The sequence below is a fragment of the Malaclemys terrapin genome, chromosome 7, assembly GCF_027887155.1.
Source record: "Malaclemys terrapin pileata isolate rMalTer1 chromosome 7, rMalTer1.hap1, whole genome shotgun sequence".
NCBI classification, from domain to species: Eukaryota; Metazoa; Chordata; order Testudines; family Emydidae; genus Malaclemys; species Malaclemys terrapin.
Window position 1 is genome coordinate 14770174 of NC_071511.1, and position 27408 is coordinate 14797581.

The 27408-nt window shown below is 45.7% G+C and overlaps 1 protein-coding gene and 1 long non-coding RNA gene across 2 annotated transcripts in view; one reads left to right on the forward strand and one right to left on the reverse strand.

The window, feature by feature from the left end:
• LOC128840957 (uncharacterized) lies at positions 1 to 26001 on the reverse strand. The gene is made up of 3 exons (XR_008445749.1): positions 25931 to 26001; positions 1242 to 1337; positions 1 to 671 (listed from the first exon to the last, which is right to left on the reverse strand). It is a non-coding gene; the product is annotated as an uncharacterized LOC128840957 (long non-coding RNA).
• A 6-nt stretch (positions 26002 to 26007) lies between these two features.
• Positions 26008 to 27408, forward strand: part of LRRN1 (leucine rich repeat neuronal 1) — a 35384-nt gene continuing 33983 nt past the window's right edge. Inside the window, exon 1 of the mRNA XM_054035569.1 lies at positions 26008 to 26357. The gene's annotated coding sequence lies outside the window, so the exon portion shown is untranslated. The remainder of the gene's footprint in view (positions 26358 to 27408) is intronic.

Sequence of the window (27408 nt, forward strand, 5' to 3'; positions counted from 1 at the left end):
ATTTATAAATAAGTTCATTTTTGTCAGATTCTTACACTTGTTCTCGGGTGCAAATTTAATGAAATAGCCAAATGAATGTCGTTCTTAGGTACCAGAGGCAGTATGATAATACATAACATTATGTCCAGCTTCCCCACTTCAGACACTTTTTGTAGAAATACCTCCAAAAGTACCTTTGAACAGGTGATGATCCCTTCTCCCTGTCCAATGGCTGGAATGTGTTTCAAAGGACCATACAGGAAGTTCACTAAAGGTGGCTGGTGACACACTTATAGGAGATAGTAAAAGTAACATTGGTATGCAACTTCCTGGACAGGAGGGTGTTTGTGGATGTTCCACGTGAGAGGGAGAAAGAACAGCTGTAAACTCCTCAGAACCATGGACAACAGAAATCCAGATAATTATTCTGACCTCTTTGGTATACAGGAAACAGGACAGGTATACAGTGAAACAGGACCTGTGGTTGCAATACACAGGTTTACTGCAGTTTTCAGTACTTTCTGTATTGTAAGTTCTCCTCTTTTGAGATCATACACCTTGGCTCAGATCAGAAACTGCTATTGCACAAATAGATAGACATATTATCCAGGTTTTTCTCCATCTTCAGAAATATCAAGTATTGGCCACTGCTGGAGGCAGGGCATCAGGCTTGAGATACCAAGGGTCCGATCCTGTAAAATAAATCTTAATTTAAAGATAAAAATGGAACGTGGGATTATTAAGCTACATTTATCTGACTCTAGTTTCCCTTAGGGTTGTATGAACCTTGGATGCATAAATGAGAGCTTTCTCCTTGAGCAGGGACATAGGAGTAGGTAGAATGAATTTCCTTATTAAGCAGAAGCTTTATTTTGTAAATGGGATCCTGCATTTACCTAAGCACACGACAGTAAAATTCACCCAAAGAGCAGGCAAATTTTCTCTGAGTCATGCCTTACAATAAAAAACTGCTCAATGTTATTCCCAATAACTACTACCTCAATAGGCAGAGTGTCTGGTAAATACTACGTATAACTTACTAGCTTCTTAAGGGAACAGCATCAATATATATCCTATAGTAAAGCCATGTAAAGATTTCTGAGGTTGTACATCCTCTTGCAAAGTTTACAATCATGCTCTTTACATTAAAAAATAATGAGCTTATTCTCATTTGCGGGTTCTTAAGAGCACAGAAGCCCATGGTCACTCAATAATATGAATGCGCATCTCATAAATAGTAAATGAAAATGGAGCTCTCTCACCTTCACAGAAGTAGGACTGAAAGCTGTCTGGTCCCCCAGGGAAGCATATTTCTTTCAGGAAGCATTCATTTCGGGAGTTCTGAAAATCCTACCAGTCTAAAGGTATTTGAGGGAGAAGGGAGGGTTGATATGGACACTTACACTGTTTGTTTCATTTCTCCCGTCTCGATACATCACTTGCACTGAAGCTATAATTGTTTTCACAATGGAAAAGTGCCAGTGTTCCTGGTAAGACCAAAGATCAGTCATTTTTTATGGGTAAGCAGCACAAATGGTCTATTTCACCAAAGAGTAACTTTGGGAAGTGATAGCAGTTAAGCATAATATAGCAGTTATTGAGATGTGTGCCTAAAGGCATCCATGATTACAGGAATGAGAATTAGAGTACACAGCTTTATCAAAAATGTGGACTTCTATATTTTCCCCATTCTTAATATCCTTGTTCATTTTTCTTTCATAATAAAAACCCCCTAGTGCACACGGACCCTCATTTTGAATAGGTGTGTTCTGCCAGTTTTAATCCTAGGATGAGGTTAGTGTGATAATGTGCCCAAGACATCGAGATTAGATCTATTTGATTAAATGCATTTAAAAAAATGTTAAGTGAAAGTTATTTAGAATGTAATAGGTATGAAACCAATTAAAGTCTATAGAAATGTAGGTCTGATTGAAGTTATTCATAAAAGCATCTTATGATTCCCTAGGAGGGATATAATTTTCTGTTAAATGGCTAAAAAAAAACGACTATAGAAAAGTTAGCATTTTGGCTCATTCTATAGAACTTTGCTATGACCCATACATAGGTTTTGGATATGGTTACAAAGATTCCAGTGAAGCCAATGGAACCCCCTGCACAGGGCCACCCAGAGGATTCAGGGGGCCTGGGGCAAAGCAATTTTGGGGGCCCCTTCCATAAAAAAAAGTTGCAATACTATAGTAACATCTATTTGGAAATGTAAAAAATAACCAGTGAAATACATTCAAAAATTAATTTTTAATCATTTGAAGATACACTAAATACATTATTTAAAAACATTAAATGCTTTAATGGTATGTATACATTTGCAATTACATAATGGGCTGTCGCTGGGTGATGGTTGGTGCCAATGGGCTGTCGCTGCCTGGGGGTGGCGCTGCTCTTGCCCAGGGCTGGGTGAGGAGCTAGGCTCTGGATCGGAGGTGCCTGGCTCACAGGGGCTGTGTTCAGAGCTGGGGGTCAGGGCTATGGGGGATGGGGTTGGGGGGTGCCCGGCTCAGAGGGGCTGGGCTCGGAGCTAGGGGTCAGGGGGGTGTCCAGCTCAGAGGGGCTGGGCTCGGAGCTGGGGGTCAGGGCTGTGGGGTGGGAGGTCAGGAGGGGGTTACCGGCTCAGAGGGGCTTACCGTGCTGCTTATTCCCGCCTCCCCCCTCTCCCGGAGCCTCAGCGCACTGCGTCCAGGAGCGGCCCTGGACAGCGCTTCAGTGGCCTGGCTCCACAGGATCTGAGCTCCCGCCGCTCAGAGCCCCGCCCCCTTACCATGCAGCTCTGAGCGGGAGGAGCTCAGGCCACACGGCTGCAGTGCTGTCCAGAGCGGCTCCTGGACACGGCACACTGAGGCGCTGGGGGATGGGGAAAGGTGCCCCTGCATGCATTTTCAAAGCAATAATATGGCCTTATAATTGTGACTCAGCAATTGACAAGTTTTCCGACAAATTAAATTAAACACACACACATGCTCTCTCTCTCTCACACATACACACACACACACACACAGGTGTAGTTCTGGATGCATAACAGATTTCTCAGTTTGCTGGCAATTCCAAAAAATTGGAAAAATACTGGTTTCCAGTAAAACCAAAAATGACATGTGTTAAAAATTTTGAAAATGTGAAAGGTGAAAAAAAATCATTTGGGATTGAATGAAATGTTGGAATTTTTTAAAAACAAAATCTAAGTGTATATTTTGAATTTGACCATTTTTTAAACATTTTTTGAATGTTTCAATAAAATTAAAGGACATTTCAAACAAAAATTCATTTAGAACAAAAACATAAAACATTTCATTTTCAAAAAAGTCAAAACTTGCAAACAAAATGTTTCAATTTGGGGGGAATTTTTTAAAGATTATCCCCTCTCCCTCTCAAGAAGTCGGTGAATTCGTCATGAATTAGCTAAACATTTCAATCATAGAATCATATAAGATTAGGGTTGGACGAGACCTCAGGAGATCATCTAGTCCAACCCCCTGCTCAAAGCAGGACCAACCCCAACTAAATCATCCCAGCCAGGGCTATGTAAAGCCTGGCTTTAAAAACCTCTGAGGATGGAGATTCCACCACCTCCCTAGGTAACCCATTCCAGTGCTTCACCACCCTCCTAGTGAAATAGACCTCTCCCACTGCAACTTGAGACCACTGCTCCTTGTTCTGTCATCTGCCACCACTGAGAACAGCCGAGCTCCATCCTCTTTGGAATCCCCTTTCAGGTAGTTGAAGGCTGCTATCAAATCCCCTCTCACTCTTGTCTTCTGCAGACTAAGGGTATGTCTTCACTGCCACATTAAAGTGCTGTCGCAGCAGTGCTTTAAAGTGGCTGTGTAGTCACGGCACCAGTGCTTGAAGTGAGCTCTCCCAGCGCTGTAAAACAACCACCCCCATAAGGGGAGTAGCAATCAGCACTGGTGCGCTGTCTACACTGCCACTTTAAGCCCAGTTCCCTCAGCCTCTCCTCATAAGTCATGTGCCCCAGCCCCCTAATCATTTCCATTGCCCTCCGCTGGACTCTCTCCAGTTTGTCCACATCCTTTTTGTAGTGAGGTGCCCAAAACTGGATGCAATACTCCAGATGAGGCCTCACCAGTGCCGAATAGAGGGGAATAATCACTTCCCTCGATCTGCTGGCAATGCTCCTACTAATGCAGCCCAATATGCCGTTAACATTCTTGGCAACAAGGGTGCACTGCTGACTCATTATCCAGCTTCTCATCCACTGTAATCCCCAGGTCCTTTTCTGCAGAACTGCCATTTAGCCAGTTGGTCCCCAGCCTGTAGCAGTGCATGGGTTTCTTCCATCCTAAGTGCAGGACTCTGCACTGATCCTTGTTGAACCTCATCAGATTTCTTTTGGCCCAATCCTCCAATTTGTCTAGGTCACTCTGGACCCTATCCCTACCCCCCGCATATCTACCTCTCCCCCCAGCTTAGTGTCATCTGCAAACTTGCTGAGGGTGCAGTCCATCCTATCATCCAGATCATTAATGAACAAAATCAGCCCCAGGACCAACCCGTGGGGCACTCCGCTTGATACTGACTGCCAATTAGACATCAAGCCGTTGATCACTATCTGTTGAGCCCGACAATCTAGCCAGCTTTCTATCCACCTTATAGTCCATTCATCCAATCCATATTTCTTTCACTTGCTGGCAAGAATACTGTGGAAGACAGTTTTTCACTGTTTTTCTGTAGTCAGTCAGGCCCCTGCTGGAGTGCTCATGGGCACATCGTCTGCTTAGGCAAACAATCAGGGCTTTGGCCAGCCCGTTTTCTAGGGTTACCATACGTCCGTTTTTTCCCGGACATGTCTGGCTTTTCAGCAATCAAACCCCCATCCAGGGGGAATTGCCAAAAAGCCGAACATGTCCGGGAAAATGCCGGCTGGGCACTTCCCCTCCCGCGGCGGCTCTGCTCCTCCCCTGACTCTTCGGCTCTGTTTAAGAGCCGAGCTGCCCGAGTGCTATGGGCTTCAGGCAGCCCCCTTGCCTCCGGACCCCAGCCGCCAGCCGGGCACTTCCCTTCCCGGGCTCCGGCGGCGCAGGGTCCGGAGGCATGGGGGCTGCCCAAAGCCGGTAGCGCTCAGGCAGCTCGGCTCTTAAACAGAGCCGAAGAGTCAGGGGAGGAGCAGAGCCTCCGGCCGCGGTGGCTCTGCTCCTCCCCTGACTCTTTGGCTCTGTTTAAGAGCCGAGCGCTACGGGCTTTGGGCAGCCCCCATCCCTCCGGACCCTGCGCCGCCGGAGCCCGGGAGGGGAAGTGCCCAGCCGGGGGCGCAGGGTCCGGAGGCACAGGGGCTGCCCGAAGCCCAAGCGCTACTGGCTTCATGGTTTGCCGGGCAGCCTCCAGACCCTGCGCCCCCAGCTGGGCGCTTCCCCTCCCGGGCTCCAGCTGCGCTGGGGAAGCGCCGGCCGGGGGCGCAGGGTCTGGGGGCTGCCCGGCAAACTGTGAAGCCGGTAGCGCTCGGGCAGCCCTTTTCGCGTGGCTGGGAGTGGGAGGGAGGAGGGGGCGGAGTCAGGGTGGGGTTGGGGCGGGGCTGAGGGTGGGAAATGGGTGGGACCAGGGCCCCATGGAGGGTCCTCTTTTTTAATGTGTTAAATATGGTAACCCTACGTTTTCCCTTCTCTTTGGGTGATTCTTTCAGAAGCAAGGGGAAATGACAGTTTAGATATAAGAAATTATGATTGTCTGAAGCCACAAAAATTAGTAGGGTGTCTCCAGAGTAGATGTAGTACCTGAAATGACTTCTTAACTTATTTTAATATGGATGGTGAACCGTGGTCTTGTAGATAACACCACTAAATCAGGACTTGGGAGGACTGGGCTCGATTTTCAGCTCTTCCATAGACATTCTGTGTGACCTTGGGCAAGTCATTTCATCTGCCTCCACTTTCCATCTATAAAATGGAGATAATAATTCTTCCTTCATCTCTTACTCTGTGTATGTATAGATCAATAGGGACATGATCTTGATTTGGGCCTCTTGGCCCTACCATAATACAAACAACAAATTATGAAGTTGACCAGATTTTCAAATTAACAGTATCCCTTTAAGTAAGACTTTAACACTTTGTTCCCTAGAATGAGAGCATTTATTTCTACAATATTTAGCAAAAATACATCACATTTTGTTTGATTGATGTGAACCTTAGGTAATCATTTTTTTTAAAGAATAGCAGCTTTTTACAGAATACTTTTATTTAGTAAGATAAAGAGGAAAAAACCTCAGAGGTTAGACGAAAAGTCATTTCCTGAGGCAGATGTTTTTAAGTCGGATGAGAATAGCTTGAAACCCTGTCACTCTCATGAAATTTATATTGAATGTACAGTCAACAGGAGAAGAAAAATGAACTATTGTTTTAAATTATTATGGCTGAAGGAATACGTATTTTTGTTGTCAGATTCTTCAATTGATACTGCTTTGATGCTCTATATTTCTTTCATCCCTAGCTTAAAAGACCACACATCCTCTGTTTTTATCTGCCTTGGTTTATATCCCTGTAGCAGGCATTCTGGAGCCATTGTGCTATTCTGTCCACCAGAAGGTTCCACCAGACTTAGTCCAATGGATTTACTGAGCAGCTAGTCCATTGTCCCCATGACCTATTATGAACCACACGGCAAGGCTAAGCTTGTGAACCTCATTCTGACATAACTCTCATGGAAATCAATGTGAGTTTACCATTTCTGGAAAGGTATGCAGAACTGGGCCCAGTAGTGATGGTAAATACACTCACCCCAAGTGCAAGCTGCATTGGGCCAATGTATAGGGCACTGGACGGGGACTTAGTAGCCCTGGGTTCTATTCCTGGTTCTGTCATTTTGGCTGCTGGGCGACCACAGGTAAATTGTTTCAAGTGGGATTTTCAAAAGCTCTCAACACTGTTACACTGGCCTAGTTTTGCTGCTGCTGAAGTGAATGCTAAAACTCCGATGCATTTCATTAGAATCTGGATTACTCTCAACGCTTTTGAAAATCCCATCCTTCAAATTTCAGTGCCTTGGTTTCCCTATATGTAAAATGGAGATAGTGATACTTACCTCCTTTGCAAAGCATTTTGAGATCTGTGGCTGTGCTATAAAAGAGCTAAACTTTTTGGTTTTAAATTTTAATTTATTATGTAAACCATTTTCATATGTTTTATACAAATTATAGGAGGCAAATTTGAGATTGGATGGTTAGCTGGAGTCCGAGTGAGTAACATTTGTGGTTTTTTGGAGGGCAGAGTTTTGCTTTTTTTTTTTTAAAGAAGTTGTAGAATTTTTGCAAAGAAGGGGTAAACATATTGGGGGGCTAGCTGGACTCCACTGAAACACATGCTTTCAATCTTAACCTATTAAATCCAGTTTTCTATTTAGGAACAAATGTTAGTATTCTGAAAATTAACTATTTCATTTAACTCCTGAGTCTTGAAATCAACACAATTTATTTAATGCTAGACGACAAATTTTGCAGTCCTTACTCAGCCAAATCTCCCATTGAAGTCAATATAAATTCATAACTTCACTTCAAAGTATTCCCATTAAAGTAGTGCATGACGTAAACATTTATAGTGCATTTAAAATAATTCCTGTAAATTATCCCCCCTCATAATATCTTATGCACATTAAAATATTTGCCTTTTATTACAGCTCCTGTACAGTATTCAAGCCTTACTTCTGTACTTTAAGTAAATCCATTCTCACCCTTGTAGTACAAAATAGTCTCCCATAATGTGATGATTAGTCAACTTCCAGGACTCATGGACTCTTTAGTAGTAAGAGGATGTAGCTTAGCTGATTAAATTTGTACTACAGTCAGGAGGAATCCTTTAATGTGAAGATCAAGGAAGCAATCGTGCACCTGAAAATTTCTGGATGCCTGCTAGGCACTCTGGTACAAGTCTATTGTCTAAGCCAGTTCTCTCTGTTTATGCAGGGAGAAAACTAATACCCAAACTAAAATGAAGGGCTTGAGATTAGGTCCCATAGAACATGTAATGCACATCTCATTGTTATACCTAAACATCTCTCTGTGGTATCTGTTTTCATAAACCATTTCAGTGCATTAGAATCTTGTCTAATCTATATTTGATTAGAAGTAAGATTAGCCCTAGTTATCAAATCAACATGTATAAAAGGTTAGCATAAATATGTGTAATTCTCTGTTGGGTATTTATAAGTTATTTTTATTTATCTAGGACAGACAGGGCTAACATTGGCATATAAAATGTATTTTGAGTATCGTACAAACAGAAGGATTTTTGCCTACTTAGCATTACACATTACGCATCTGTCCTACACGATGCCAGCTTTCCCTGCCACTAGATTTTCACAGCAGTAGGAAAATAGCAGGGATAAAGGGATTAAAAAGCAATGATTTTCTGTAAAGCTTTATAGGACACATCTGCTATGATCTCAGCTTACTTGCCTCGTCTACACAAGTGAAACACCAGCACAGATAGACTGAAGGATTAAATGCAGACAAGTGTGTAAAGTAAGGATTTTTGCTGATTTTACTCTCTGCACCCTTTGGAAGGAGGCTTCAGAAGCTGTTATAATCATAGACAATATTTCAGTGTGGTGATTTTTAGTTTGTAATTTAAAAATCAAGGGACCTACTCAGTGCAATTCAAAGGTCATGCTCAAAGTATAATGCTCAGGAATTGCGAACACTCAATAACTTGTAACAGATGCCACCGAGGGCTGAATTTGACTCAGTTGCCAAGACAAGCCACACGAATTATAGTTCATTGAATTATTATTTGTATTCAGTCCTTGCCCCAAAGAGATTGGAGTCTAAACAGGGAAGTTGGGGGGAGGAAGGAAGCATTATCCCCATTTTATAGATATCACAATTCTATGCCTTAACCACAAGATGAACTTATTCAATGGATGTAGATATACATCTGGAATACTGGTGGGGGAGGGGGTTTGCCAACAGTTACCGAACAGTGATAGCTGAGAAGCCAGTTATTGAGAGTCTACATACAAAGTTTCCACTGTGTGGTACCTCAGAAAGTGCCAACCACTGCACTCGGACAATCACAAGAAACTGTTACAGTTCATCTTTGCAAGTGAAAAAGTCTTTCCAGTAGAGGCAGAAGCAACACAACAATGTCAGCCGATCTCTTTCTGGTATAACTGTTAGATCTTTTATCAAGTTCTGTCATTGGCTTTTCATAGACGTGTATTAGCTAATCTGGATTAAGGTGCTGTTTGTAAATCAAATTGCTCCCAAATGTGGCCAACATTTACCACTGAATTTGTATCTCTCTGTTAGTGGTAAGGCACCTGACTCTGTGGTATCTAAACTGAAAGAATGATGAACTGCAGGCAGCATCCCCGGAGGATGCCTTAGCCTTATTGTTAGAAATATTATCATAATCTTTCTCAGATTATTGGAATATTTAGATCTTGGTAACCCAAATATTTTGTTTGCTTGCTTTTGAAACTATTGCTTTCTTTTTAAGAACCAAGAAGCAACTTCCTCCAGGGACACCGCATGGATTTTCCCTCTCACCTAGAGGGCAAGAATGTCTCGGGAGTATGCTTTTCTACCATATAGCTCATTAGGACTCACTGATCACAAAGCCCTTCCATCGTCACAGACCAGCTATGGACCCAACCACTCCTTTCTGGTGTAAACTTCACAAGAGCGAGCTATTGAGGAGTCAAAATCTGCATGGATCCCTTCATCGAGTTTCTTCCCAGTGTTTGTACTGGAAGAGTGGAGTCGCCCACTACCTGACCCATGGGATCCCGGGATATCAGTGAGAGACCAAGGCCATTTCTGTAGAGAACTAGTGCATCCACACTGGTCGTATGCCTTCCCCATGTTACCAGGGTCTTCTAGTTACATCTGTCCCAGCCCTCCCCTTAAAGAGACATTTTGCAGAATAAATCAGAAAGCCCAGGTGATATTACCTTACTCAGGTAAGCACAACAGGGCCAGAAATAGCTGACCCTCCTTCTCTTTTGACTGCAAAAGTTGAAACTCAAATGCATAGATCTTGAAGGCACAAACTGGCCTTGTGATTGGTATTGCAGCCTGAAACTCCAGGATTTAGATGGCTTAGGCAACATCTGCATAGCCAGGAAATACATTACATTTGCCCCTATTTCTCTTTATCCTTTTCTTTGCTATTAATTTCAGAGAATATATAGAATCCAATAATATCATATATAAGCAATCTCTGTTCTCTCATGTACTCTCACCTAGAGTTTTCTACATGGAGAATATTTTAACATAAACTGACAAGTTATGTGATATTTTGATTTATAATTAAATTAAGATTATTCATATTAAAAATAAAATACATATATTGCTCCACCCGTCACACATGGAAAGGGCTACATATATAGAGTATATCAGTGTAATCCATTTATTAGTTTATGGGTCCAGAATCCTCCAGGGAATATATCAGATGTACATGAGTACTCCATTTTACTTTTAGATCACCGACACATTGAGAAAAATGTACATTCTCATCTACAGTAGCTCCATATTGCCCACTCATCAAAGGACGGTAAAGTCACCTGATTTATGTTGCCCTTTAAAAGTATATTTAGTGGTTTAATGTCAAAAAAAAGATGCCAGATTGGCACATGTCAAGTTCTCATCACTGAAGAGGTAGCGCAGAGGCAGCACCAATGCAATCTTCCCCACACAGCCCGCCCGATGTGACTCATCCTCTTTGTCTAGGGGCCGTCTGTATGATTAAGTGGGTAATTTGTTCTCCATTTCTATTTAATCCACAGTCTCTCAGCTGAGACTACTAATTAAAATTAATTGTAATTCTGTTTTTTGGGGGGGGGCAGTTGTTTTGTTTTGTTTTTTGATTATATGGACACCTGTCTACCTTGAACTGAACAGAAACCACTAATGCTTTTCATATTTGCCACTGAACAGTCAACAGGGAATAAAGACTTTCTGTCATGACCAACTCGGAAAGACATTAAGGTCTTCATATACAGTTACAAAACTCCCAAGCTTTGCAGTCCTTCAAAGTATGTTATTTATTCCACAAGGGCTCTGGAATAAGTTATGCTTAATTAAATAACTTCTGAGATATCTTATTCAGACAATCAGCATAAGAAACGTTGCACAAAATCATCACAATTTTGGCCAGAACATGTCCCTTTTGGGACCACAAACACAGAAGTCATGTGGACCTACAGAGGCCAGTTCAACAGCTTAGCGTGGAAACATTCCTGAGTTTCCAGGTTACTTTTATACAAAGATGATTTTTCAATAAATGTGTTCCAGAAAAATATATTTAAAAATGAAAGACCAGATCATCTGAGCTGGCCAAGATAAGCTCTGTGCAAGACTGGGTGGCCAAAGGAAGGACGACAAAGAAAGTGGTTTGAAGCCAGGTATGCTTCAAATAGATATAGAGCGGAGGATCGTCACTGACTTACCAAACTGTGTCATTTTGTATCTTAAGCAGTTCTGAATCCAAATTAAAAGTTATTATTATTTGTATCATATTAGTGCCTACAGTTCCCGACTGACATTGGGGCTCTGTGCTTGGTGCAGTACAGACACATCATGAGAGTCCTGCCCTGAACTGCTTACAATCTAAATATACTAGACAGACAAAAGCATGGGAGAAATTATTATCCTTATTTGACAGATGGGGATGGAGGTATAGAAAGATTAAATGGTTTGCCCGAGGTTCAACAGGAAGTCTGGGAACTGAACCCGGACTACCAGGGTCACACCTTTACGACAAGGCCATGATTCTTCCTAATGGTGTTTGTTTTGAAAACTGTTGACTGTTTTCAATAGCCCCATTGAGAGAATCAATGTAAACATTTTTCTCTCTCTATCGGTCGTTTCAGTGATTTCTGTTTAGGGAGAAACTCTCCCTTTTACATCCTCTAAACTGCTTGCTCCCTGGCTCAAAGCCTGCAGTAATTTCTGGACCAAGGAATGTAACTGTCGCAGGCTCCTCTATGCATTTAATCCTCCTCTCTATCAAATCAATGGCAAGCGGTTGGTTTTAATGGCAATAAGATTGGGCCCTGAAGCTCTAAGCTTGATCTCTCATGCGTGTAAGTCAGAAGTGACTCACACTCAATTGATTGCATTGGTGTTATAGGTGAAATTGGCATAAATGAGGCTGGAATTGGACCCTGAATGATTTTATGATATAGATTGTCTGATCAGTTACTAAATATTAGGGCTGTCGATTAATCGCAGTTTACGCCTGCAATTAACTGAAAACAAAATTAATGTGTTAATTTTTTTAACACATTAATCGCATATTTCTGGGCGGGGAGGGAGTCAGCAGTTACAGAGAGACCTGAAAGTGTCCAGTCAGGTCCAGCAACCCAAGCTGCCACCAGAGGATGGGAATAAAAGAGAAAGGAGGAAGTGGCTCGCATCCCAGCTCCGGCAGAGGTAGGGATCCTGACCCCGCCATGCCCATTGCCCCCTCTCTCTGGGGACCAACCATCCCTGCCCCCCCCACCATGTCCCATTGCCCCCGACCAGTCTCTCACTCTGGGGACCAACTCCCCCCCCCCCGCACCATGTCCCAATGCCCCTGACCAGCCCTTTTCTGGGGGGTATCCCATAGAGAACAAGGGCCTGGTGAGCTCAGGCTCCCTGCACCAGCCTCTCCTCTCCTGCCACATGCAGACTCCCTAAGGTAAAATCCACCCTCCCTTGCAAACAAGGGCTAGCTCAGCTGAAGGGAGGCCAACTAGCACAGTAAGGGTACGTCTTCACTACCCACCATATCGGCGGGTAGCAATCGATTTATCCAGGATCGATATATCGCGTCTCATTAAGATGCGATATATCGATCCCCGAACGTGCTCACTGTCGACTCCGGAACTCCACCAGAGCGAGCGGCGGTAGTGCAGTCGACGGGGGAGCCACGGCCGTCAATCCCGCGCCGTGTGGACCCCAGGTAATTCGATCCAAGATACTTCGACTTCAGCTATGCTATTCGCATAGCTGAAGTTGCGTATCTTGGATCGATCCCCCGCCTCCCCAGCGTAGACCAGCCCTAAAAGGAGTTTAACAGGAGTTTAATTGCTCTGTTTAACAGTGCAATTAAAACTGTGATTAATTGCAATTAATTTTTTTAACTGCTTGACAGCCCTACTAAACATATTACCGCATCCTACTGGATGCAGACCTGGCCACAGGGATCCAAGCTTGCTTGTTATGTATCTAAGAATGGAGTCACACATTCTGAAAAACCTCCCATAGGCAACAGCCTGTCTTCTTAACAACATAAGTCACCACAAGCACATCAGCTTGGTACTCAACTCTCCATATTGAATAGGGTCCAGTTCAAGATCTCTGATCTCATATTCATAACCCTAGGGTTACCATACGTCCGGATTTTCCCGGACATGTCCGGCTTTTGGGGGCTCAAATCCCCGTCCGGGGGGAAATCCCCCAAAGCCGGGCATGTCCGGGAAAATCGGGAGGCTCGGCCGGGGCCTCTTTGTGCGGGGCCGGGGGCATGGTGCCCGGCCGGGAGCCGGGCCGGGGGCCAGGCCGGGCCAGGGTCGCAGTGCCGGGCCGGTCCGGGCCCACGGGGCCGGGCCCGCGGGGCTGGGAGCCGAGCCGGGCCCGCGGGGCTGGGAGCCGGGAGCCGGGCCGGGGTCGGGGAGCCGGGAGCCGGGCCGGGGTCGGGGAGCCGGGCCGCGGGGCTGGGAGCCGGGCCGGGGTCGGGGAGCCGGGAGCCGGGCCGCGGGGCTGGGAGCCGGGAGCCGGGCCGCGGGGCTGGGAGCCGGGCCGGGGTCGGGGAGCCGGGAGCCGGGAGCCGGGCCGGGGTCGGGGAGCCGGGCCGCGGGGCTGGGAGCCGGGCCGGGGTCGGGGAGCCGGGCCCGCGGGGCTGGGAGCCGGGCCGGGGTCGGGGAGCCGGGCCCGCGGGGCTGGGAGCCGGGCCGGGGTCGGGGAGCCGGGCCGCGGGGCTGGGAGCCGGGCCGGGGTCGGGGAGCCGGGAGCCGGGCCGCGGGGCTGGGAGCCGGGAGCCGGGCCGGGGCTGGGAGCCGGGCCGGGGTCGGGGAGCCGGGAGCCGGGCCGCGGGGCTGGGAGCCGGGGGGTGCGCCGGGGGTGGTCGGCCAGGGCCCGAGCCGACCCAGGCTGGAGCCGCCGGGGGCCAGCCTGGGCCGCGCCGCGCCTCCTTCTCCCTCCCCCGCCCCTTACCTTACCTTACCTTACCTGCTTCAGGCTTCAAGCAGGGGAGGGGGCGGAGACTTTGGGAGGGGGCGGAGTTGGGGCGGGGGCGTGGGCGGGGCTGGGAGCGGGGCCGGCCCCCCCGGAGTGTCCTCCATTAGGAGGCACAAAATATGGTAACCCTACATAACCCTTTGTAGGTTGGCCCCAGCTACCGGAGAGATTATTACTTCTTCTGACCCTTCTGTGATTGCTACACCCCCCTGGAACACTGGATCCATAGACCAGAAAGGGAGAAGCTAGAGAATCAGGAGCCAGAATTTTCAGATGACATGGATCTGGAGGCAAACTGCAGGACTCACTCCCATAAGAGAGAGAAATAACTTCCAATCTCATCCCTTTCACAGCTAAATGCAAATCTCATCTATTTGATTTAGCTTCCCTTGAATATGTTCTTCACACATATACACATGTTGCATGCACACAAACCTATAAGCTAATCAAGGTATTCATCCTACAGGCTGTTAAGAAAAAGAGAGAGACTATTCCTGTAATTTCCAGTTTTTATTACCTGGGAGCCATTCAGCTGCGACTGAAATAGGGGCCATATAATTACTTAAGTAGACAGACACACACATAGTTTACCTCAGTCTGCAGTGCAGAAGCCTTTGTGTGGCCTGCCCCTCTAGGAAATGCAAAAAATAAATAAATCACTGAGCCTTATATATTCCGGCCCTATAATACCATGAAATTTGAGAAGTGGACTTTTATTGTCAGTGAAAAGTAATGATTCACCTCTTGTACCAGATATTGCAAAAATGCTCTCATGCATATTCTGCTAATAGCACACAATAGGAATCTGGTGAAACAGGTTTCATGCTTTATTTGTCATGACTTCTGTTCTTAGGGTAGATGACAATGATAGGGCTGCAATTAAACTTAATTTTCTTCAAGGCAAACCAGGATTTCTGAGAAGCTTATGTGGCTTTATCGTAAAATGATGAAATAAGATTAGCACTCTTCATTCATGAAACATTCATACCATAAATCGTTTGGGGAAGGATGCATCAACCAAAAAGAAAAGCTGCAAAATTAATAATAAATAAGAGATGTGGTATGGGATACTTGTCTGAAATGAATGACCTGCTTTAAAAAACACATCTCAGTATTGTTTCAGGTCCTGGTTCTAGAATTCCCTACAGCAGGAGATCAAGATGTATTCATGTCTTGACTCCTTTAAAGAACAGATATGGCAACTGTTTGCACCAGCCTTTCCTCAATAGAGGCAGCAACATTTTGGCCAGCCAGTCCTCTTCTTCACAAAGAGAGCTCATTGCAGAAATAATACAACCCCAATCAGCAGAGAAAATGGTCTTTTCAGGTCAAAACTGAGACTTTAATTCTTGCATTTGGAACCTAAACACCACGGTGACTGGTGCACTCAATATATATACACTCAAAAAGGTTTTGGAAACTCTATACACATGACAAGAGGTGCAAAATTCTGTGAACAACTGCATATGTCATTTGTGCATGCAATTATTATATCTACATGCATACCGGGGTAAACTGTATGCTAATGACCAGTTATACATATAATTGGTCACTGGCTTACAGTTACTTACAGATTATTTGCATAGGCTGTCATAGTAACTGCATGCACAAATCAGCCAATTTTGAACATAAATACATGCTAACAGTTTAGAACAAAATTGGGTCAAAAGAAAACCTAGTAGTGTTTCATCTCACTAATATAAAATGTCATCCAAGCTAAGGAACCTGTAAGCACAAAATGCAAATTTCAATACTTATTTCTCTACTTAACTTGCAAATCAGTCTTCGGTAACATTCATATTTATCTTGCAAAAATCCCAACAAACCATGGGCATTTTTAGAGACTTATTTCTTTTCACTCCAGTTCATAGCAAATACTGTTGTGACATACAGCTCCGGGACCCTGCAGTGAGGATCTGTGTGAAATATGCTGCCCTCCTTTCTTGTCTGGAATTCCCATTGATAACACTAGGGGCTCTCCTTATGGAAATAGGCAATAGAGAGTCACAACATAGTTCAGAGATGAGAATTATGCACAGACTCAGGCAGTTAAGCAGCTTAGTGGTATGGTGTCTTTTCAGAGAAAAATTTCAGTGGCATGCATGTTGAAAAGTCAGTGAGGGGGCTGCATAGAGTATTGTATTATTAGTCTGAAAATAAATCCTTTTCTGTGCCATCAGACATTGCTTAGGGCATGAACAAGGTCCCAGCAACAATTACTGTCAATGTCTACCATATAAATGTATTTATTTACAGTTTACAGTATGAAAGGTTTTGCTTGCTGTTGTTTTTATTTAAATCAGCAGCTATTCACAAAAGCAGCATTGAGAACCCAGATTTAAAAATCATGAGTCAGGCCCAAAATCATGAGATTGTCTTTGAGATTTTAATAAATAATACATTTTAGGTTCTTTAATTTGCTTTGTGGGTTTTGAGCCTTTAGGTTTCATGTTTTCACGTTTTTCTGTGTGATCCTGAGGACTAGAAATGCTCTCTCCCTCTCTTGTTAATGAAAGCTGAGATTCTCACATAATAGCTTGATTGCTGGAGCTTTAAGAAAAACACCAACTATCACAATACTTGTGATAAAATCATAAGACCTGGCAACATTGCCAAAATACTCGTTCCAAAAGCTAGGCAAAGTGCATGTGAGTAATTCTTTGTCAATGCATAGCTGCTATATAGCCCATCATCCAAAACCTTGTTATGCAGCAGTGTGAATGGAACATCCATGAACTGAGGTCTGTGGCAAGTAGTGAGTACATGACCTTCATAATTTCTACCTTCCCACCACCTGTAAGGTACAGCTGAACCTCTGGCACTGCAAGATGACCCAGTGATGTCTTGGAAGAAGAAAGTAGGATTGACCTGCTAATGAGCTACACAAGTGAATAGACAAGCTTCATAGGCCCTGTCATATTCCTGTATGAAATATGGACTGGCTACAGAGACTGTTTCTGAGTGAGATACACACCAGATGTGTTCATCATAAGAGACCTTAATGCACTGCCAAGTATGGCTTAAGATAACTTAAATAAGGTTTTTACAGATAGTACCACCTAGTGGCTAAATGGTATAATATGGTTTAGCATTCCATTACATCTCCCCCTTTTAAAAACTCCACATTCCTACCATTTACTATATTTATACTATCAGGAAATCTTTGAAGTTCAGTAGGTATCAGTCTGTTAAGTATCTCTGAATCATACTGGTTTTCTAATTACATGACCCAAACACGTAACAACTCGGTCTTCTGGCTATCCATTAGTTGCAATGCCAGCAAACACCTGGACCATACGCTGCCATGCTTTGTTATGCAATGATTCCAGACTACGTGCTACTGGCCTGGCGTGGTAAAGTGTCCTACCATGGCGGGCGGGATAAGGCAGCCCTCCCCAGAAACCTTTTGCAAAGGCTTTGGGAGTATATGAAGGAGAGCTTTCTGGAGATGTCCCTGGAGGATTTCCGCTCCATCCCCATACACGTTAACAGACTTTTCCAGTAGCTGTACTGGCCGCGATTGCCAGGGCAAATTAATCATTAATCATTTAACATGCTTGCTTTTAAACCATGTGTAATATTTACAAAGGTACACTCACCAGAGGTCCCCTGTGTGCCCTCAGGGTCTGGGAGCACACCTTGGGTGAGTTTGGGGGTTACTGGTTCCAGCTTCCAGAGTGATAAACATATCCAGGCTGTTGGGGAAACCGGTTTCTCAGCTTCCTTGCTGCTGTGAGCTATCTACATTATCTTCATCCTCATCTTCCTCGAACCCCGAACCCGCTTCCCTGTTGCGTGTTTCTCCATTGATGGAGTCATAGCACACAGTTGGGGTAGTGGTGGCTGCACCCCCTAGGATCGCATGCAGCTCCGCGTAGAAGCAGCATGTTTGCGGCTCTGCCCCGAACCTTTCATTTGCCTCTCTGGCTTTGTGGTAGGCTTGCCTTAGCTCCTTAATTTTCACGCGGCACTGCTGTGCGTCCCTGTCATGGCCTCTGTCCTTCATGGCCTTGGAGACCTTTTCTAATATTTTGCCATTTCATTTACTGCTACGGAGTTCAGCTAGCACTGATTCATCTCCCCAAATGGCAAGCAGATCCCGTACCTCCCGTTCAGTCCATGGTGGAGCTCTTTTGCGATCCTGGGACTCCATCATGGTTACCTGTGCTGATGAGCTCTGCGTGGTCACCTGAGCTCTCCTCGCTGGGCAAACAGGAAATGAAATTCAAAAGTTTGCGGGGCTTTTCCTGTCTACCTGGTCAGTGCATCTGAGTTGAGAGTGCTGTCCAGAGCGGTCACAATGAAGCACTGTGGGATAGCTCCCGGAGGCGAATAACGTCGAATTCCATCTACACTACCCCAATTCCGACCCACAAAGGCCAATTTTAGCGCTAATCCCCTCGTCGGAGGTGGAGTAAAGAAACCGGTTTAAAGGGCCCTTTAAGTCGAAAAAAAGGGCTTCGTCGTGTGAACGTGTCCAGGCTTAATTCGAATTAACGCTGCTAAATTCGACCTAAACTCATAGTGTAGACCAGGCCTCAGAAGAGCAAGGAATTGATCCTCATGTTGTAGGCTTTTCTTGTCTGTCTGTACAGCTCTCTCAGCCTCTCCATTCGCTAGTGAATAATGTGGGCTGCTAGTAATATGATCACAGTCATATTTTGCTTGGAATGACAAATTCTACTGCAATGAATTGTGGCCTGTTGTCCATCACTAATTGTCTGAAATACCAAAATGAACAAATTTGCACTTCAGTTTCTGACTACTACTGCAACATATTACGTCTTTCAAGTACATTGGAAAAGTAGTTCACAGCAACAAGGCAGTGATGTCCTCTGAATTCACATAAATCTGCAGCCGGTCTTTTCCAAGATCTCCCTGGTAGGGGTATTTGTACATTGTATGGTTCAGCATTCTCTGAAGTTGATTTATACTGGATCTCCTTTCAAAAGTCCAATAACAAATCCTCCATCAAGTTCTTCCACCTTTCTCAGCAGACCCATCACGGCTGCCACATGGCAGCTGAGATGGTTGTTGGTCTTTGATCACATACACTCTGAAAGCAAAGCTTTTGTCTTTGTAAACTGTTTCTGTGGTGAACTGGCCCATGCAGTTCAGAATACATCCAGAGCTAATCAGGGCTGTGTCAGCTGACTTCAGCTTTGTGAGGGGTTGAAGTTGATTGTAAGTCCCTTCTGAGATGATTGCGACATCGAGTCCAATTTTAAGCCAATAGCCTTTCCATGAATATTCAATTTCACGCTCCAGGCAGGCTGTGTGTCATCACAGGTGAAAGATCCCTCCCCAAAAATGGCTCTTGATTGTCTGTAATATGAGTCAACTCCCTGACTGCTTTGGTGTGGCAAACAACTACAAAACATCCATATTTTGTGCATTTATTACAACACATGCCTTTGGCTGGACATGCATCATTTCTTTAGGATATTACTTTTTCCACATCCTTATGAACCTAGGCTGAAATTTGTCCTTCTTGGCCTCGGAGTTCTCTCTCCTTGTCTTAGGGGCTTTATGATAGTGACTTTTAACACTCAAGTGTTTGTTTATAGCTTCTAACCCAGTCTCATTTTTTTAAGTTGCTCCTGCCTTTTGTTCTGCTGTTTGACTAGTTCAGACTGCTTTGCTATCTGTATAACTGTGGCTAAGGTTAAGTCTGTCTTCAGTGATAGCTGCCATGAAAGATTTTTATCTGTTAACCCAATCACAACCTGTCCCTGAAATGTGTGTGTTTTGCATTCCCAAAAGCACAGTTTTCAGACAATGTATGCAGAACTCTTATTAAACATTCAACGTGTTCCTTGGTTCTTGAATTCTCTGGTGAAAATATAGTCTTTCATAAACCACATTTTTCTGAGGTATAACATATGCATCAAACATAGTTAGAATCCTTTCATAGTCATATTTTTTCAATAAAGTCAAAGGATTTAAAGGTGCTCTCCCTGCTTCCACATAACAAATTAAAGGAGATACCTGTATATCTCCAGTTTCTTTGTGGAGCTTGATTGCAATGTGAAATCTTGCAAAATACTGCTTCCAGTCTGCCCACTGTGAAGGTTTGTCAAAGCTGAAGTTCTCCGTGGCATTGATGAGTGACATGTTGATGAGATCCTGCAACCTTTGTTCCTTCTGTTTCTGTTCTTAGTTTACTTCTGATACCATGTCATATTCCTATACCAGAAATGGACTGGCTACGGAGCTTGATTCTGAATGAGATATGAACCAGATGCATCCATCATAAGATGCTTTAATGCACTGCAAGGTATGGGTTAGGGTGAAATATCGGGGGGACAGGGGGAGCGCACTGGCGGAGGGGGAAAAAAGGAGCTGCCAAAGCATAGGAAAAAATGGTGGGGGCTGAGCACTCACTGGCAGCTACCCGCCCCAGCTCACCTCCGCCTCCCCTGAGCGGGCTGCCGCATCCTGCTTCTCCCCCCACCCTCCCAGCACTTGCGCCGCCATACAGCTGATTCTCGCAAGCCTGGGAGGGACGGGGGGAGGAGGAGGAATGTGGTGTGCTTGGGGAAGAGGCGGAGCCAGGGCGGGGATTGGGGGAGGGATCCAATGGGGCAGGGAGGGCGCAGAGTTGGGGCGGGAGCTGAGTTGGGAGGGGGGCACGAGCCTCCTCTGCCTGTGCGCCGGAGTGCAAAATATCGGGACAATTCACGAACATCAGTCGGGACGCGGGACAAACAAGTAAATATCGGGATGTCTGGTCACCCTAGCTGAGATTAGCTTAAATCAGGTACAGTATTTTACAAACAGTGCCACGTAGTGGCAGAACAGTATAGTACACCTGAGGTTTCTTTTACAGGCCCCCTCATAATGAGACATGCCAAACCCGCAAAAAAAAATGGCAGAAATTGGGCTTGTTTTTGGCTTACGAGTTGCTTGTTGGGCTAGTTTTTGGCTTGTAGCTTGTTTGGCTTGTAGCTTTTTTTTTTTTGATCGGCTCCCGGCAAGCAGGGGCAAGGGGGGCAGAGAGTCAGGGGTGCACAGCGGGCCCACCACAGTCCCAGACTGCACACCAGGGGGATCTAGTCACATAGAGTGTTGGGGTTCTTAGGGACTGGCTTGTTTTGGCCTTGTTTTGAAATGGGATTAGCTTGATTTTTGACTTATTGTGAAAGTCAGGGTGCTTATTTATCACATGAAAGTTGGCAACTGTGCGAATCATTTGCAAGGTTTAGCACATGGCCTGTATGGAAGTGTGCTTACTGTCTCTTATATTTCTAGTCCAGGTTGCTTTTTCAAACTGAAGCATTTTACTGAATTTTTTGCTGGAATCACCACACAGTTTACACAAGTCCCACTGCTGGAAATGTTTTTTCAGTTGCACCACACTCTGGTGCAAGCAACCACACCTTACTCTCCATAACTGTGTCCTCCTAACTTCTTTAGCAAAATTCCAACCTTTAAAGTGACCGACTGCTGGAAAATATAGCCCTGGTCTTCCACCCAGTTCTGTATAAAACAGACACTTCACACCAAAGAAAACAGGTTACGTTTATACTAGCGTACACATGCTTACTTTTAGCAGTTCGTGCTCATTAGCAGCTGTGTAATTTAGCTCACACTGAAACACGCCATGAGTCTTAAATGATAAATAAACACAAGTTTTACATTTGTACTAGCTGTACAAATAAAACGTGTCAATGCATGGGACCATCTAGGAGTATCCAAACTGAAGATAAACACGCTGCAATCATCCTCATTCGCTTTACAACCAGACATTGAAAACCCTGGTTTAGAAGCTGACTTTTGAACACTTCACAGGTTCCTCATGCATGTCATGCATATAATTTAGAATAATGAAAGACTACATATGGTCACGTGGATGTGTACATGAGTATTTTGTTGCTCAGGAAAATCAAATATGGACAACCTTTTTCCTTATAGCAAGATTCCTAACATACCCACAGCTGTTTTCTACCTCTGTACATACACAGGGTTCTACTAATTAAAATACAGAAAAAATCTTAGAGCAAAAAGGCATTGTTAGCTTGAGTGTGAAAATAAAATGTAAAATAGTCTCCCAAAACAAGTAATGCATGCAATAAGCCTGCAAGGAATACCTCTCTCTGTTGGATCTGCCTATTTTTGCTTTATGCGCTTAAAAAAAAGTCATTTTTGTGTAAATGGGGTATAATAATTGTATACATCTAACACTTGGAGAAATAAAGGCTAAAGTTATTCTATTTCAAAAGAGATAATAAATCCCCCCAAAAGAACCAAGAACAGAAGCTGTTCACAATATAAAGGATTTTGCAAGAAAGCTTCAACTATTATATCATTTCTATACCAAAAACATGTGATGGATGGTAGAGTTGTAACATGTAGAGTGATGAGAATTTAGAATGTTGGGAAAGGAAAGAAACATTTGGAGGCCATTTATGGGATTCTTCTGAAAATTCAGTTTCTTTGCATATGAAAAACTTCACTGTACTTTTAATGTGATCTGAATGACCTTTTTGGATTTTGAGAAAGTGTTCATTGCTTCAATGGGAGAGCTGAGGCCTTTAGTATGATTAACCAAAGGCTATATTGACTATGTATTTAACTTATCTTCATCTCATTTTAAAAGAGAGCTTTCCTTGTTATAAATGGTTAAAGTGATTTTTTTAAACCAGTTCCTGAGAAAGTGCCATATTAGTATTTCCATAGGCAAAAGCAACTAAGTTACCTCATCTTATATGTTCGGACACTTTATCCTGCCTATGTTAAACATATTGGGACAAATTCTATCTTCAAGTAGACCTACGCAAGACCATGCATTTAAATGGGGCTGCTCAAGTGGAACCCAGGGTAGAACTTACCTAATTATTTGCATGGTATAATAAAAGGGTTCAGACAGTCAGACTACATGTGTAAAAGTCATACAGTAGTAAAAGTTGGTTGGATCAGGGCCGGTGCTACTATTTAGGCAAACTAGGCAGTTGCCTAGGGCGCCAAGATTTGGGGGCGCCAAAAAGCAGTGCCCCAATTTTTTTTTTTTACAGTGTTCCTACGCCCCCTCCCCCGCCCCACTTCTCCCGCCTCCCAGGCTTGCAGCGCCAATCATCTGTTCCGCGCCGCAAGCCTGGGAGGGGAGGAGAATTAGAGCGGGGCAGTGTGCTCATAGAGGAGGCGGAGCAGAGGTGAGCTGGGGTGGGGAACTGCCACATGGCTCCCCAGGAGGGGGACTGCCGTGGGGGGGGGCACCTCAGAGCAGAGGGGGGGAGCTGCCGCGGGGGGGGCACCTCAGGGCGGGGGGGGGGAGCTGCCGCAGGGCTGGGGGGGCAGCGCAAGGTGGAAGTTTCGCCTAGGGCACGAAACTTCCTTGCACCGGCCCTGGGTTGGATGGCATGCAAAATGGGGGAACAAAGCAATGTAGCACCCTTCAGGCATCCGTTTTCATTTAAGCCAGAGTGATAAATGAATATCAAAAGTTTTGGAGAAGGGCTACTTCACATTAAGCTGCCAAACGTGCAATTTACCTTGAGGGTCCAGGTCCACCAGGGAAATGCTAGTGTGACATTGTCTACTCAAGCTCTAGTTGTGTGTGGCATGGAGCAGAATGCTTTGTGCTGCATGCAAGCTCTCTGGAGAGAATATCTTGACCTCCTCTTTTGAACCTCCTTATATTTAAGGACATTCCAGCCTTTTTCTGGATCTATCTGGCTGGTGTGATCAAATCTCACACACTTTGAGTCACGCCTGAGCCAGAGCTACCTCTGAAGCACTGTCTTGGAGATTTTTAACACAGCATTTAGCCCAGGCCCTAACCAAGTATCATTCACCTGCTGCCACTCTGCTAAGGAAATCACAGCCAGCTTGCATGGAGAAATCTGTTAGCAGTTCAGTGGACAAAGACAGGGGTCAGTGGTGGAAAAGGAAAGATAAGGAACAATATAAGTCAATGAGTCCAGACTGAGAAAATCAGAAAAGAGGAGAGAGAGGAAACAGGGAACAAATGGGAAGCTGACATACTTATTTGAACAGTTTCAGGCCCTTCTCAGATTCAATTTGCTTGTAGGGCTGAAGTTCGAGCATGCTTCTTTTTTAATCCCAGCTAATTCACCAAGCTCCTTTTTAAGCAGTCATTAATGATACATGGATATAACATCAGTGAGTAATGTTATCTCACTTTCCTGTAAGAGAATTTCCCTAACCTGTAAATGTTCTTTGTGCCTCAACTAGAAATGCCCTCCATTTATGGCTTCCACATACAATGAGTTTTTGCAGTACAACAGTTGTTATTTAAAAAACAGCATTAGCCAACAGTTACTGCACAGTGGTGTCTTGAGTGATACAAGCATTTGCCCCCTATACTTGGAACGGGAAATAAATATAGTGCTGATTGGCAAAGATTGAATTCTCAGTGGCCACCATTGTACTTCAAAACACACCACATCTCAGCATTAGCACTACTCTCCTCCATATATTGTTTATTAAATACATCATTTTGTATTCAATCTAGATGAAAGGCAGGAGTCAAATGGCACTAGGTCATGGGTGCACTGTGAGCTAATTCCTCTGGTAGATGTAGCTTATGCTTTAGAATCTGGGCTCTCATTTTTAAAGAAATAGGAAGTCTCTAGACCTTAGGGTCGCAAAGACAGCCTTCAGCATGTGAACCAATTCTGTGATCTCTGCCTTTGAGAGACAAACTCCCAACAGCTTGAAGAGAGATGTGAATTGGCTCAATGCATTTCCAGGGATGTTAGCATCAAAGCCTAATGACAATTTAAATATCAGCATTGGTAACTATTTGACTGATCCAAACAAGAAAGCAGAGGCACCCCATATTATGAAAACCTGCTCACTCTAAACTAGGAGTGGCATCTGACTTTTAACTTCATGCATGGGCAGCACTTGGGTTGTGGGAAGAACTTGGTACTTATGTTTTCCGAATCTGATCCCTGATACAAGGGTGCTCCACAGACCTCACATCATTAACAACCCCAGGGAGAGACAGACACTCGCCGCCTTTGTCTGAAACTTGACTCACCCCGCCTTTGCATCTCCCCCCTTATGCTGGCCAAACCCCACCACTCAGCAACGCGCTCAGGCTTTCATGGGACAAAGACGAGAGAGCCTGAAGAGGCAAAAAGAGGCCCGGAGGTAGAGAAATGTTCCCTGGAGCAAGAGCCAAAACTACCCTAGGGACCAAGAGAGACAGGGGCCCGCTCCTGGCATGAGTGTGACGGTGAGGGAGAGGGGGACACACACATCCCTCTTCAGACACCAAAGCGTTGGGGAGCCCTGAATCCGGGGCCCTTCGCCCAGGGGCCAGCTCTCCAGCAGCAGCCCGCCTCCATAGTGAGATGTCTCTGCTTTGCAGCCCTGCCGAGGCCCCGCGACACCACACAATGCACCGCACCCCGAGCTCCCCACAGGGCTGCTCCTTTGCACAATGTGACACGCACCCCCTCCCTCCCGCTAAGCGTACCGCTCGGCCGCACAGCGCCAGCCAGGGCCCCTTTGTGCTGCCCGTGCACCGGCTCGCATTGTCCTCCCGCACCACCGAGCAGCGGCAGCTCCCCCACCACAAAACAAGACGGGGAGGGGGGGAGAGATGCTGCTCCAGTCCCCTGGTTCCCACAGCAGCAGCGGGAGCGCCCTGCCTGGCGGGCCCCACGGAGCAGCCGCGCACGCTCCCCCTTTGTTACCAGCCCCTACAGATGGTGCCCGGCTTGGGTCTCGGGGGGAGGGGAGGGAGTGTAAAAGGGGAGGGGGGGCAGCCAATCAGGACCCGGCCCATCAGCTGACCTGCTTTGCTTACACCAGGTGCACGCTGGCTGCGGGCAGCACAAAGCCCGGCGGAGGAGGAGGGAAGGCGGCAGCAGCAGCGGAGGAGAAGGAGGAGAGGAGAGGAGAGGAGAGGAAGACCGAGGGACTGTCTGGCTGAGCAGCAGGGTGTGGAGCGGACACCGCAGCCAGCATCGCTTAGGGCTTGGCCGAGGCTTTGAGTTTTTTTTTCCCCTTCTACAAATTGTATCGCGCTCCCCGCACGCCCCGGGGGCGGGGGGGCTGGACCCTGAACCAAAAAAATCCCAGCCACCCCCCACCCCCTTTCCGTGAACGGGGCACCTCCTGCCCAGGGGTAGCGGCTGGTGGATGGGCAGCCAGCCTGCTCCCAGCGTGCGGCTAGGGGCAGGAGTCGGGGCTTAGCATCCCGCCGCCCCGCACCCTCTGGGTAAGTGTTTTCTCCTTGGCGGGGGAGGGCAGGCTCGCTTGGAGCTGCAGTGGGGAGGGGAGGGCTGGCATCCAGCAATGGGGGCTGCCAGTGCTGAACTGGGGGATGGGGGGGGTCAATTTATGACGAAACCTGTGTTAAGTGGCCACCCCGCGGACAATCGCAAAGACCGCCTTTGTCTCGACCGCAAAATCGCCCTGAAAACCTTGAGGCTACTTTAAAGCGGTCACCCACAGCCCAGGCTGACGCAGCCGGCAAAGGGTTAAGGTTCATAATGGGAATATAATAAACGTTCCCTCCCCCCATCATCCCCCCCCCCCGCACTACCCTCCCCCCTCCAGGCTGTGATCTCCACACGTGCTAATAGGTGTGGTGGTTCCAGGCGATCTCTGCTTCTCTCCATCCTGCTAGAGGACCAGCAAGGAGCTGCTGCTGCCCACTCTATGCCAGACAGTCAGACACAGTGAGGAAAGTTTGCCAGGCAGTGTCCTTTGTGCTGGGAGGGATGTGGGGTAGGGGCGAGGGAGGATGGTGACAACAGGAGCAAGGGGTTCCCTGTCTTCCAAGGAAATCCCAGTCAACCGGCTTTTCTGGTTAGGGATTCAGCCTCGAGGTTCTGGTCCTTTATAGAAGCAAGAGCCCTCCAGTGAAAAGCTGGCTACGGCCAGGTCTGCCCTGTACATGGCTAGGGTATTGTTTGTCGCCACCAAGAAAGTTACAAAGGGTAGTAAGATTACTGCATGAATAGTGATTTCATAGTGCATTAGGATAATCCAGGGGGACGGAGCTGTTTCTAAGTTTCAAACCCACAAGGGTAAACAAGAAAATGGATAAGATGGTCTTTAAGGAATGTTGCCTGCCATTCAGGTGGGCTTTTGGTGTCCCCCCTACTCATTTTAAGGCACTTTGCTTTCCTCTAGGCTACTCCAGTTTTGCTTTTGTTTTATGTAATCATTTTTACTAGTTTCCACCACCTAAGTCATGTACTTGTCTAGTGCATTTATCTCACTGGTAAACTACTGAAATAAAACTGACTAGAAGTCATGTATGA